Source organism: Microcaecilia unicolor, chromosome 9 (assembly GCF_901765095.1).
Source record: "Microcaecilia unicolor chromosome 9, aMicUni1.1, whole genome shotgun sequence".
Taxonomy (NCBI): Eukaryota; Metazoa; Chordata; class Amphibia; order Gymnophiona; family Siphonopidae; genus Microcaecilia; species Microcaecilia unicolor.
Window position 1 is genome coordinate 50,643,981 of NC_044039.1, and position 13,421 is coordinate 50,657,401.

Sequence of the window (13,421 nt, forward strand, 5' to 3'; positions counted from 1 at the left end):
TTGTTTTCCCTTTTCTCCTCAGCACCATATACCATTGCTGATACCTTCAATGTGAAAAGATGACCCAGCTGTTTGTAGCTCCTTCCTGACCCTCACCAATGTGGTTTGGTTGTGGGTAAGGGTGTCTGGTGATCAGAGAGCAAACATCGTCTATGCGCTACCTGTGGTTATCTCCAAGTTTCTACTTGGCAGATCACTAGTGCTAGACAACATACCTATTATTTACACAACTCTGTGCTGTGGGGCTCTATGGTAAGGGGGGAGAGGCTGGATGGGCATTTCTGTTCCTCAACAGAAATGCCCACCCAGCCTCCCCCCTTACCATACAGCTATGCAGTTTGGAAGGAACAGGTGGCCTTCTGTATGGCCACACTTATCACACATATGTACCAAAGTTTCTCTGTCACAGTTCGCCTGTCATGCAACCCAAATTGCTGCCTCCTCTCACATCAACCCCAGCATTTGATAATATGTAGTGCACAAAGTAGAGACAAACACCCTGTTATATGAAAAATATAAAATTGTGTATTTAAGTAAATGAAAAAATATAACAATTTACAAATTCCCCCCCCCCCCCCAAGTCTTTTAAGGAAGGCCACATCCTCGTCCCTGCAAGGCGTTGTGCAGCAGGCTAATGAACAGAACCAGGAGCAGCCTCTGCACCCTGAAGTGCTGCTCGTTAATCTGCCGCATTGCTGCCATCTCCAGCCTGATTGCTGACACCTCCTGCAGCAACTGGTTTGGCTATTCACCAGTTGCTGCAGGAGGTGCAGTGCCGGGGATGGGGATGGGGTAGAGAGGGTGGGTGGGGTTGGGCCCTTATCCCCCTCAAGGGGAGGCATGTCATGCCAGGGGTCTGGTGCTTGGGTTGTTGCTGCTTCTGCCTCCTCCTCTTCCACCACTGGTGGTGCCTCAGCTTCCTCCTCCTCCTCCTGCTGCTGGCGCCCTGTGTATGTAAAAGGATTGTCCTTGAGATCAGCACCTTCAACATGGCTTGCATAGTGCAGGAGCTGGCTGGCTGGCATAAGGCAGGGATGGGGAAAGGTGAGGTCAGTGGTGAGCCCTGGGCTAGACACATGGGGTGTGAGATACATGAGATGACATGACAGGGACCCCTGGAAGCTGGTCTGAAAAAGGAATACACTATAAGATGTGTTGGCAGGGAACACTCATTCCTCAGCAGCTTGTTAGCATTTTGAGTTGTGACTATGGTAGGATGACCATTTTAGGGGGGGAGGGGGGTGGAAGCACTATTTCTTTACATTACTTTCAAATCATGCTATGACATCCACTAAGAGCAGGACATCAGGCAAGAATACCATGAAACCATATCCACCCCAGAAAGGGGGTTACAGAAGTGAGGCATGTCATCTCATTCATCTCAGGCCTTGATCTGGGACAGAGGTGTTATGACTTACTAGTTGCCTATTAGCCACATGAAAACTGATATTGTACATTTACAAATGGGTACAGGTGCCCTGTTTATAATACTTACGTCGAGCCCTGAGGCGCCGTCTCACTGCCCTGATCATGTCAGGGCTCTCCCTCTTGATTCTGCAGAACTTCCGCTGGAGGGACTCGAGGTCCCTCCGAATGCCAAATCTTCTGCAAGATATGTTTGTACACCAGGAGTCAGGGGATGGCCCTTCTTGCCTTCAGCACACAAATTCATTTGAAAATCAAATAGGAGAGACTCACACTGATTAGGGGGGGGGGCATTACATTGGTACAGGTGATGTCATTGAGGTGGACATGAGGACAGAGGGTACCATTTGTGTGCAGTATTGTAGGGATGTGGGAATGTTTTTCCTTTCTAGTACGTAGATTCTAGTAATGGATGTGCATGTGCACATATCACTGATTACCCTTGAATGCAGACTACAGTTTGTGCTTACATTGCTGAGGGAGCTCTTATATGTGTAGCTACAGGAGGGGGCCCTGATAGCCCAGGAGGTGGGGGGGAAGCAAACACTTACCTTTCCAACCTGTCCCTTATTTCACCCCAGGCTTAGATGGAGAAAGTCCTGGGGAGCAGGTGGTAGTGGTGGTGCCTAAACAGAATTCTTCTGTGCTTGATGCACAGCTGCACCAAGCACATAGTTTCAGCCTTGCTGAAATTTGACTCTTCGCAGTGCCATGTTTCTCAGTGAACAATCATTGGAAAGCGTGCATTGCCTTATATGGACGCCCATGCGTGATGGACGTCCTTGTATGCACACTTTCATATATGGATGACCATCCCATATATGGACGATGAGTCAGCACATGGACGACCATGTCGTATGGACGTCCATGACGTGCATGGACTGTTGTCATGCATGCGGGGCTTTATTTGTATGAGTACGTGTTCACACGTGCGGAGTCTTTCTTATCTGAATCATTATCAAGTGTGCAAACCTCTTCATATATACACAATAAAATATGTATGTTCCTTATATTTCCCTTAGCTGCCGAAGGACGTCCCTCTTACAGGCCCACTGTCTTTCGGTGGCCCTTGCAAGATGGACGTCCTTCGGCAGTTCTCTGAGACACATGTCCTTGTTCCTGTATTTTACACATGAATATTCTTTATATTTCCCGTATCTGGCTGTCTGCAACTACATGCACTGTACTTACGGAACAACCAAAGAAGTCCAAAGTATAGTAATAAGGATGTCTTTCTCATAGAACCGCCGAAGGACGTCCCTGTTACAGGGCCGCTGTCCTTCGGTGGGCCTAGTAAGATGGACATCCTTCGGCAGTTCTGTGAGAAACACGTCCTTGTTACTTTAGTTACTATACTTTATACATTGAATTTTTAAGGACGTCTTTGCAGTATTTTTCCTATACTTTGGGCGTCCCTGATTTGGGCGTTTTCAACTGCGATAAAGGAATGTCTAAGGGTGTCCTTTTTCCTGTACTTTGGGCGTCCCTGATTTGGGCGTTTTCAACTGCGATAATGGAATGTCTAAGGATGTCCATACTATTTTTCCATTATACCTACCTGATTTTGGCCAACTTCGTGAGGGCTTCCTCATTCATACTTGGACGACCTTTCGTAAATGCCCCTCCACATCTTACACACATTAAAAAAATATCTAGGTGCAAGCATTTGTGCCAGCTGTATGGCTTGTGTAAGTGTGGCAAGATTATTTGCACTCTATAATGCTAGCATTCTATAATAGAAAGTAGGTGCTTACTTTCCTTATAGGATAGGATCCAAAAAGGCGCCTTCTAGGCATCTAAGTATAGGCGCCCCTTTATGGAATTGCTGTCATAGAAGCAATCCTGTTACTAAGCACCTGATAGGAGCCTATTCTATAAAGGCAAGTAGGCGTCTACCTTCCTTTATAGAATATTAGTGTAATAGTGAAAATATGTGCCTATACATTAGGTGAGAACACTTACGCCAACCATAGAGCTGGCAAAAATGTGTATACCTAAATGCCAAAGATACTTGTGTACCTTATAGTATTCTATAAGTTAAGCAAGCAAGTGTGAGTCCTGCTCGTGTTTTGTCCAGGCTCTGCCTATGTGTATGTATGCCTGTAAAATACCTGCTATGTAAAATGTGCATGTATTTACAGAATAGTAGTTAAGTAGAATTTTGGCATTTACGCACATATATCTGTGCCATTACTCTGTTGAAATACTCTTTGTGAAGTCATGAAAGACTGTATATCAAGTAAATTAAACACGGAATGATTGGATTACAGCAGGGGTTCTTAACCCAGTCCTCGGGACACACCTAGCCAGTCAGATTTGGAGGATATCCACAATGAATATGCATGAGAGAAATTTGCATGCACTACCTCCATTCTCTGCAAATCTATCTCATGCATATTCATTGTGGATATTCTCCAAATCTGACTGGCTAGGTATGTCCCGATGACTGGGTTGAGATCCCCTGGATTAGGGAAATAGATATAAAAGAAGGAATACCAGGATAGTAACATAGTAACATAGTAGATGACGGCAGAAAAAGACCTGCATGGTCCATCCAGTCTGCCCATCAAGATAAACTACTTTTTGTGTATACCTTACCTTGATTTGTACCTGACCTTTTCAGGGCACAGACCGTGTAAGTCTGCCCAGCGCTATCCCCGCCACCCAACCACCAGCCCCGCTTCCTACCACCGGTTCTGGCACAGACCGTATAAGTCTGCCCAGCACTATCCCCGCCTCCCGCCACCAGCTCTGCCACCCAATCTCGGTTAAGCCCCTTAGGATCCATTCCTTCTGAACAGGATTCCTTTATGTTTATCCCACGCGTGCTTGAATTCTGTTACCATTTTCATTTCCACCACCTCCCACGGGATAGTTGTGAATGGAAGTCTCATGGAACCAGAACCTAGCCACCGCTTGTTTGTTTGCTTAATTATTTATTTTTGACTTTCTATACTGCCTTTAACTGACAAGGCAGAACAAAACAGTTTGCAATCTAAAATTACATAAAGAAATTAATAGAAAAGAACTACAGTTCATGAAAGGACAGAAATCATTCATACAAAGATAGCCAATAGTTTCCAGAGACAATACTCAATACAGGACATAGTAGACTGGGACCCCTGGATACCCCCTACCCCAATCATGTTGTATAAGCCTGGTTAAAAAAAACAGGTCTTAATTGCAGTTTTGAAGTTTTTAATAGATTGTTCTCCTTGAATCAATAATGGGAACGAATTCCAAAGCACTAGGGCAACAAAAAAAGAAGGCACAGTGTCGTGTAGATTCATAATGTGCCAGTTGCAGGCTGGGAAAGACTAATCTATGATCATTGAGAGAACGCAGTGATCGCAGCAGAGTATAAGGATTGGTTAAATTGTGAAGATAGACAAGTATGCCTATATGATAGGCCTTAAACAAAAGAAGTAAAATCTTGAATTTAACCCTATATTCAACCGGTAACCAATGATGTCCTTTAAGTAAAGGAGTCACATGAGAAAACTAATTAGCATGACAAAGAAGTTGTATAGCACAGTTCTGAAGAGTCTGTAAATGTTTCAAGACAGAATAAGAGATATCAGTATATACAATATTACAGTAATCCAATCTGGACATGAACAAAGGGAGGAGCAAGGAATGAAAAGAATTATGGTCAAACAAAATCCTTACTGTCTTCAGTTGATGCAGTGCAAAAATACCTGATTTGCATAAAGCTGAAGTTTGAGGTGCAAAGGATAGTTGAGAATCAAAAATGATACCCAAGTAGTGAAAATAATCAATTAGTGTTAGTGATAAACCTAAAAGATTCAGAGCTGATGATGGACGGGGAAGAGAACCTGTAAGTCAACAGGCAACAGTTTTTGTCAGGATTTAAGACTAAGCAGTTTTCTGACAACCAACGAGCAACTTTCTCTAAACATCTTTAATGGAGCCAAATCAGGGTTAACCAGATGTGTGTGAAATAACAAAAGAATTTCATCGGCATAAATGCAAAAAGAAATTGCAAATTCTTAAATCAGAGCTACCAGGGGACTTAGAAAAAGATTAAACAAAAGAGGGGATAAAATGGTGCCCTATGGAGCACCGCAATGTAGCTGTTGAGTAGCGGAGACTGCTGTTGGAGTGGAGACCATAAAAGTTCTGTCTTGCAGGAAAGATTGAAACTAGGATAGCACAATAGCTGACAAACCATAACCAGAAAGACGTGCTAGTAGAAGAGAATGATCAGCTAGATGAAATGGTTCTGATGTCTAATGAGAAGGCAAGAGTAATCTGATTCTGATCCAGGAGTGAGTGAACCTCACTAAGGATTGCCGTAACTACAGTTTCTGTGCTAAAGTGTGTTCTAAAACCCTCCCGATCCCCTCCCTGCCTCCCTCCATCTCTCCTCCTGTCAGACCTGTGAGTTCTTGTACCAAGTAGAGCGCTGCCGAGCCCGGTACTCGGACCAGGTTCTGCTTGGTGGCCGGACAAACCCGGGTTTCACCTGCACTGACTTTCCCCAGAGGTTGAGCCCCTAGGTGTGGGCGGCCTGCAGGGCCTACGAGATGGAGCAGGAAGTGGGGTGATGAACGTGACCGCCAGACAGGCAGCAGGCAAGAGAATGATCCAAGTACAGGCAAAGTCAGTAGGCAGGCAGTAGACACGAGAGTAATCCAGGTACAGGCAAGGTCAGTAGGCAGGCAGCAGACACAAGAGTAATCCAGGTACAGGCAAGGTCAGTAGGCAGGCAGTAGACACGAGAGTAATCCAGGTACAAGCAAGGTCAGTAGGCAGGCAGCAGACACAAGAGTAATCCAGGTACAGGCAAGGTCAGTAGGCAGGCAGCCGACAGAAGAGTAATCCAGGTACAGGCAAGGTCAGTAGGCAGGCAGCAGACACAAGGGTAATCCATGTACAGGCAGAGTCAGCAATGAAGAACAAAGTAGAGGAGAAGCACACTACTGAGCAAGTAACACCTACCAAAGTAGAAGCCGAAACAAGGAGTCTGGGGAGAGCTCAGCTGATAAAAGTGCTGGTGTCTGAAGAAGGGGAAGGAGGAACCGGAAGACCAATAGGAGAGAAGTAAGGGAAGCCAGGCAAAGGAAGAGCAGACCCAGGTGGGTGGAAGCAAAGCAATCAAGGAGCCTGGAAGCCAGGCAGAGAGAGAGCAGAGCCAGGTGCATGGAAGCAAAGCAATCAAGGAGCCTGCAGCCAGAGAAGAACTACACACACATGGCTCAGGGCTGTGCCAGTCAAGTGTGTGTGTCAATGGGACCCTGCGCAGCCCGAGGACGCCGCTTGCGTTGAGGTAGGGGACATGACACCTCCCCCCTCGCTCCAGCCCTCTTACGGCAGCTCGCAGTACTTCATGTTGAACCGTGAGCTGCTGTGAGAGGTCACAGCAGCAATTTTGAAATTAGTTGTGAGGGGGAAGGAGTAATGGAGCTGCACGCCTGCCCCCAAAGACCTATGTTGGATCATCAGGGAACCAGGTAGAACCAGGGTGTGGGTGGAGGGATGGAGGGTGGTAGGGAGGGGATCGGGAGGCTTTAAAACAAAATGTTATGTGGGTCCTGGCCTGATATTTAGCCAGGGCCCACATAACTCTCTTAGCGGGCATGGCTGAAAATTGGCCAGGCCCACATAAGCTTCAGCAGCCTGCCCTTCCAAAATTATCTTCCAATAACATGGACCAGCACTGATTATTGGGGGATAATTCAGCCTGCGACAATCAGCATTTAAAAAAATGCTGACCACCGCCGGCTGAATATCAGGGGGCTGATTTTTAAACAGTTGCTATTTCCAAAATTATTGCCTCATATGGTGAGGGATTACAATGCTCATATATGATGGCAGGGGCGTAGCCACGGGTGGGCCTGGGTGGGCCCAGGCCCACCCACTTTCCCTCCAGGCCCGCCCACGTTGCTCGCTCGCTGCCTTTTCTCCGGCGTCCGGCTGCAATGGAAATTCTTGTTCTCCCCGCCGGCGCTGCCTCGGTCCCTGTATTCTTTTCTTTGATCGTCGCCAGCAGCGCTGCCATTCACACAGGCAGCTCCGCCCCCCTCTGCCACGTCCATCCGGCCCTCTCTGATGCACTTCCTGTTTACGTAGGAGGGCCGGATAGACGCGGCAGAGGGGAGCAGAGCTGCCTGTGTGAATGGCAGCACTGCCGGCGACGATCGAAGAATGCAGGGACCGAAGCTAGAAGAAAATCGCTGCTGCCAGCTGGCTCAGACGGGACCAAGAAAGGAGCTGGGCGTTCAGTTGTTTGGTGACTAGCGAGTGGGAAAGCCGGTGATGCTGCATATGGGGGGGGGGGGGGGGGGGTAAAGAGAAGATAAAATTGTTGGGCTGCGTGGGAGTGGAGGGGAGGGAAAGAAAAGAGATGCTACAGAGGGGGTGTAGGAGTGAGGGAAATTGTTAGGGAGTGGAGGGAGAGATGCAGGGGGGTGTAGGAGAGGGAGACATGCATGGGAGAGTAGAAGAAAGGGGATCATTATTGGGATATGGGGGGGAGAGAGAGGGATAATTGCTGGATGTAGGGTAGGGTGGGGAGGGAAGGAGGGGTGAATGACAAAAGAAAGAGAAATGTTGGACCTGGGAGGGAGGGGAGGAAAAGGTAATGCACAGGGGAGAGAGGGATGATGGAGAAATGTTACATGGTGGTAGGAGAGATGCTGCAAGGGGGAAACATGTTAGACTTGGGATGCAAGGGTGAGAGAGAAGAGGAAAAGAGGGAACAATGTTGAACATGAGGGTGAAGGAGGGAGATGTAGGATCCAGGGGTAGAAGACAGGGAGAAATGCTGGAATGCGGGTGGGAGGGAAGAGGGGGAGAAATGCTGGCCACTGGGGGAAGGGGCAAGAGGAAAGAGAGAAAGGACAGGAAGATACTAGGAGGGGATAGAGGGTGGAGAGAGGAGAAAGAGGGAGCAGATGCTGGGCTAGAAGGGTTGGAAGGAGGCAGACACTGGGATGGTGGAACCATGAGGAAGGCCAAGGGAGGTGGTAAGGAAATGAACGAGAGGATGATAGTGATTACGGGGAGTAGATTGAAGATGGAAGGCTGGAGAAGGAATGAGATGGGGAATAGGAGAGCTAGTGGGTGAAAGAAGGAGATGGAAATCTGATAGGTATCTGAAAAGTAAAAAGGAAAAGGATTAGAAGATGAAATTTGAGTGGACAGACAGAGTAGGAAAGAAAAAAAAAGATAGGAAAGAGCTAAAATGAAACAAACATCAATATGTCAGTGTAGTGAGGGAATGGAATGAGAATGGAGAAAAGACAAATGAATAGCAGCTGCTTGAAGGAGAATTAACAGAAAGACAGGAAAGTGAAAAAGAGAAAATTGAACCAACATAATGGAAAAATAAAATGACCAGACAACAAAGGTAGAAAAGACATTTTATTTTGAATTTATTAACTGAAATTTGTTAGCTTGAGAAATGTGCATAGTGGATATCATTTTATTGTGTTCAGTAGAAAAAAGAAATACATTTCTGATTTTATTTCTCCACTGTAACATGCCAAGGTTCCAAGTTCAATTTTTGTCTACATATTTTTTTTTCTAATTTGTGATCCCTTGTTCTGTATTTGGTGAGAGTCTGGGCCCTAGCATGTCTAACACTAGTCCTGACCCTTGCTGTAGCTGGTGGGGATCCCCAACCTATATCAGCTGAGGACCACCTCTAAAAGCAGCCAGAACTCCCTTCTACTAAGCCTGGCAGATGGCGGCAACATCCTTGAGCCACCGATAACTAAGCATGCATGGGGTGCCAGCATCGGTGTCTCAAAGCATTGTTGCTACTGCTGCCTGCCAAGCTTGGTAAAAGGGATTTCTGGCTGTCTTTGGAGGAAGTTTTCAGCTGACAGAGCTTGGGGATCTTTATGAGCTAAAGTATATTTTGAATTGTGAGGTGCCGGGGGAGATGTGGAGAGTGCGGGGAGGAAGGGGGCAGGGACAGAGAGAAAATTTTGTGCCCACCCACTTTGGGCTCAGGCCCACCCAAAATTGGCTGTCTGGCTATGCCACTGTATGATGGTATTCTGTGAATATTCATGGTAGACCTCCTTTATCACTGTAGGTCATTCTCATTTGCATGTAGAAATGAAATTAGTTGAAATAGAAATGAAATTAGTTGAAAATAGCATTGCAGAGACTATCAGGGGCATTTTCAAAAGAGAAAAACATCCAATAAGTGACATGTCTGCATTTGGACTTTTATCTCACAAAAACGTCCAAATCAGTATTTTTGAAACCTCTTTTTAGATGTTTTTCTCTGAAGTCCGTCAGATGGACGGCTAAATTTCAAGGGGGTGTGCCAGGGGCGTGTTCAAGGCGGGACTTGGGCGTTCCTAAGACTTAGACGTCTTTCAACCATAATGGAACAAAACAAAAACATCCAAGAGTAAAATTTAGATGTTTTGAGCTAGACCTGTTTTTAATACAAATAGCTGCAGTGGGAGTTGAACCCACTTCCCCAGGATCAAAGTCTGTTACACTAACCACTAGGCTACTCCTCTATTCCACACAAGAGGTGCCCCAAATGACCAGATGACCACTGGAGGGAATCGGGGATCACATCCCCTTACTCCCCCAGTGGTCACTATCCCCCTTCCACCCCCCAAAATGTGATTACATAGTAACATAGTAGATGACGGCAGAAAAAGACCTGCACGGTACATCCAGTCTGCCCAACAAGATAAACTCATATGTGCTACTTTTGTGTATACCTTACCTTGATTTGTATCTGCCATTTTCAGGGCACAGACCGTAGAAGTCTTGCCCAGCACTAGCCCTGCCTCCCAACCACCAGGCCCGCCTCCCCCCGACCGGCTCTGCCACCCAATCTCAGCTAAGCTTCTGAGGATCCATTCCTTCTGAACAGGATTCCTTTATGTTTATCCCACTCATTTTTGAATTCCGTTACCGTTTTCATCTCCAACACCTCCCGCGGGAGGGCATTCCAAGTATCCACCACTCTCTCCTGACATTTGTCTTGAGTCTGCCCCCTTCAATCTCATTTCATGTCCTCTAGTTCTACCGCCTTCCCATCTCCAGAAAAGGTTCATTTGCGGATTAATACCTTTCAAATATTTGAACATCTGTATCATATCACCCCTGTTTCTCCTTTCCTCCAGGGTATACATGTTCAGGTCAGCAAGTGTCTCCTCGTACGTCTTGTAACGCAAATCCCATACCATTCTCGTAGCCTTTCTTTGCACCTCTTCAATTCTTTTTACATCCTTAGCAAGATACGGCCTCCAAAACTGAACACAATACTCCAGGTGGGGCCTCACCAACGACTTATACAGGGCAGGGGCATAACCAGACAGCAGATTTTGGGTGGGCCTAGTCAAGAAGTAGGTGGGCACCAAGTGTTCTCCTCCCCCCCCCCAATCCGATGAGGCCAATATCAGCAGCTTAGGAAGCTTAGACTGCTGAAGTGGAAAGCAGTGCTTTCAGTACCATCAAGGGGAGGTTTTCAGCTGGCGAAGCTTGGGATCCCCACTAGATAGCACTAAATATGTGCTGCTGTTGGGTGGGCCTGAGCCCTAAATGGATGGGCCCCGGCCCACCCAGGCCCATCTGTGGCTACGCCACTGATACAGGGGCATTAAAACCTCTTTTCTTCTGCTGGTCACACCTCTCTCTATACAGCCTAGCAACCTTCTAGCTATGGCCACTGCCTTGTCACACTGTTTTCATCGCCTTCAGATCCTCAGATACTATCACCCCAAGATCCCTAACCCCATCCGTACATATCAGACTCTCACCGCCTAACACATGCGTCTCCCGTGGATTTCTACTCCCTAAGTGCATCACTTTGTATTTCTTCGCATTGAATTGTAATTGCCAAACCTTAGACTATTCTTCTAGCTTCCGCAGAGCATTTTTCATGTTTTCCACTCCCTCCCGGGTGTCCACTCTGTTACAAATCTTAGTATCATCCGCAAAAAGGCAAACTTTACCTTTTAACCCTTCGGCAATGTCACTCACAAATATATTGAACAGAATTGGCCCCAGCACCGATCCCTGAAGCACTCCACTACTCATCTTTCCCTCTTTCGAGCGAATTCCATTAACCACCACCCTCTGGCATCTGTCCATCAACCAGTTCCTAATCCAGTTCACCACGTTGGGTCCTATCTTCAGCCTGTCAAGTTTATTCAAGAGCCTCCTGTGGGGAACCGTGTCAAAAGCTTTGCTGAAATCTAAAAATATTACTTGCCAGCCTCAGATGTTATACTCAGGTCAATTAGAATAGCATGCAGGTCCCTGGAGTAGTCTAGTAGTGGTGCAGTGCACTGCAGACAGTTGGACCCAGGCTTCTCCCTCCCCCTACTTGTTACACTTGTGGAGGAAACTGTGAGCCCTCCAAAACCCACTCTACCCACATATTGGTGCTCCCTTCACCTGTAAGGTCTATGGTAGTGGTGTACAGTTGGGGTAGTGTGTTTGGGGAGGGGGGGGGGCTCAGCAGACAAGGTAAGGGAGCAATGATGAGATGTGTACCTGGAAGCATTTTATAAAGTCCATTGCAGTGCCCCCAAGGAGGCCCTATTGCTTTCCTGAGATGTTACTTTTCCACTATTCTACGTGATGCCAAGCTTTCTGAACCTTGTGTCTATTGTTTATTATTAGATTTGGGCTTTGAATTCAGATCTATAGATGAAAAAGAGGTCTCATTACATATATCTAAATACCAGAGTGCTATTTTTCCATACTTCATAGCAAGAGTGTACATTCCCTAATTACATGTCCCAATGCAACTGAAGCTTTTACCTCCTCAGTCCATGTAAATGGTTTCATCCCTGTGTGGATTCTCTGATGCCACGTGAGGCTTTCTTTCCAACCAAAGCTTTTACCACACTCAGGACATGTAAATGGTTTCACTCCTGTGTGTATTCTCTGGTGGATTATGAGGTTTACCTTCTGACCAATGCTTTTACCAGACTCTATACATTCAAATGGTTTCTCTCCTGTGTGGACTTTCTGATGAACTTTGAGATTTACATTACAACCAAAGCTTTTACCACACTTAGAACATGTGAATGGTTTCACTTTATTGTGGATTTTCTTTTGTATTTTGTACGTTTTGAATTTGGATGTATTTGTTTGAAAATGGACCAAAAAGTAAAACAGACTTAGATGTCATATCCAAAAATGCCCCTTATGCATTTGAGTTACCCAAAGTCACAAGGAGCAGCAGTGGTAATTGAACCCATGTTGCCAGGATCAAAGCCCGCTGCACTAACCATTAAGCCACTCTTCCTCTGTTTTGGATGTTGTGCATTTGGACATTTTTTGTTCGAAAATGGACTGAAAAGAAGGACATCCAAATCACAAAATGTCCAAATCACAAGACATCCATAGCATTTTCGAACATAAAAGATAGACGTCTATCTTTTTCGAAAATGACCTTCTTTGCTGTTCAGAATTTGGACGTTTTTGTAAAACATCCAAATTCTGATTTAGACGTTCTATCGAAAATGCCCCTCTTTGTGTCTCATTCTAGCTTACTCAAGTGTATTGTTTACTTTTGTGAAGAAGTTCAGAAACAGCCATCATTTGGTACAATGAAATGAGCATTTACTATGTTGGAAAAAATGTTCAAATAACCCAGGGAATTGTCAGATACACAGGCACTTTACACTAATTTTCAAAATGAAACAGCATGGGTAGTTTCTCTTTGAAAATTACTGTAAAGTATTTGCTTTAAAAATATGCACATACTTTGCATGGCCAAGAGGGGAACGCAGTACACATACTTGAAAACAAATGTCACATTTGCACCCTCTTTTCATCTTCTGATTCCAGAAAACATCTAGGAACATCTCTTCGCAACCCTGTTAAAAGTACATATGCTCTGGAGGATCTTACTTACTTTTAACTAGGCTAAGGAGAGCAGTTGAGAGATATTAATCTGTATTAACCTGGCTGGATAGTTTAGAAGACTGCCCTCTCTGGGGGTCGATGCTCAAAACGTTTGCACAAAGGCCCACAACGCAGAA

The 13,421-nt window shown here is 45.8% G+C and overlaps 1 protein-coding gene across 4 annotated transcripts in view; it reads left to right on the top strand.

Moving 5' to 3' along the window:
- TEAD4 (TEA domain transcription factor 4) overlaps positions 1–13,421 on the top strand; it is a 346,867-nt gene that overhangs the window by 256,111 nt on the left and 77,335 nt on the right. The window lies entirely within an intron of this gene.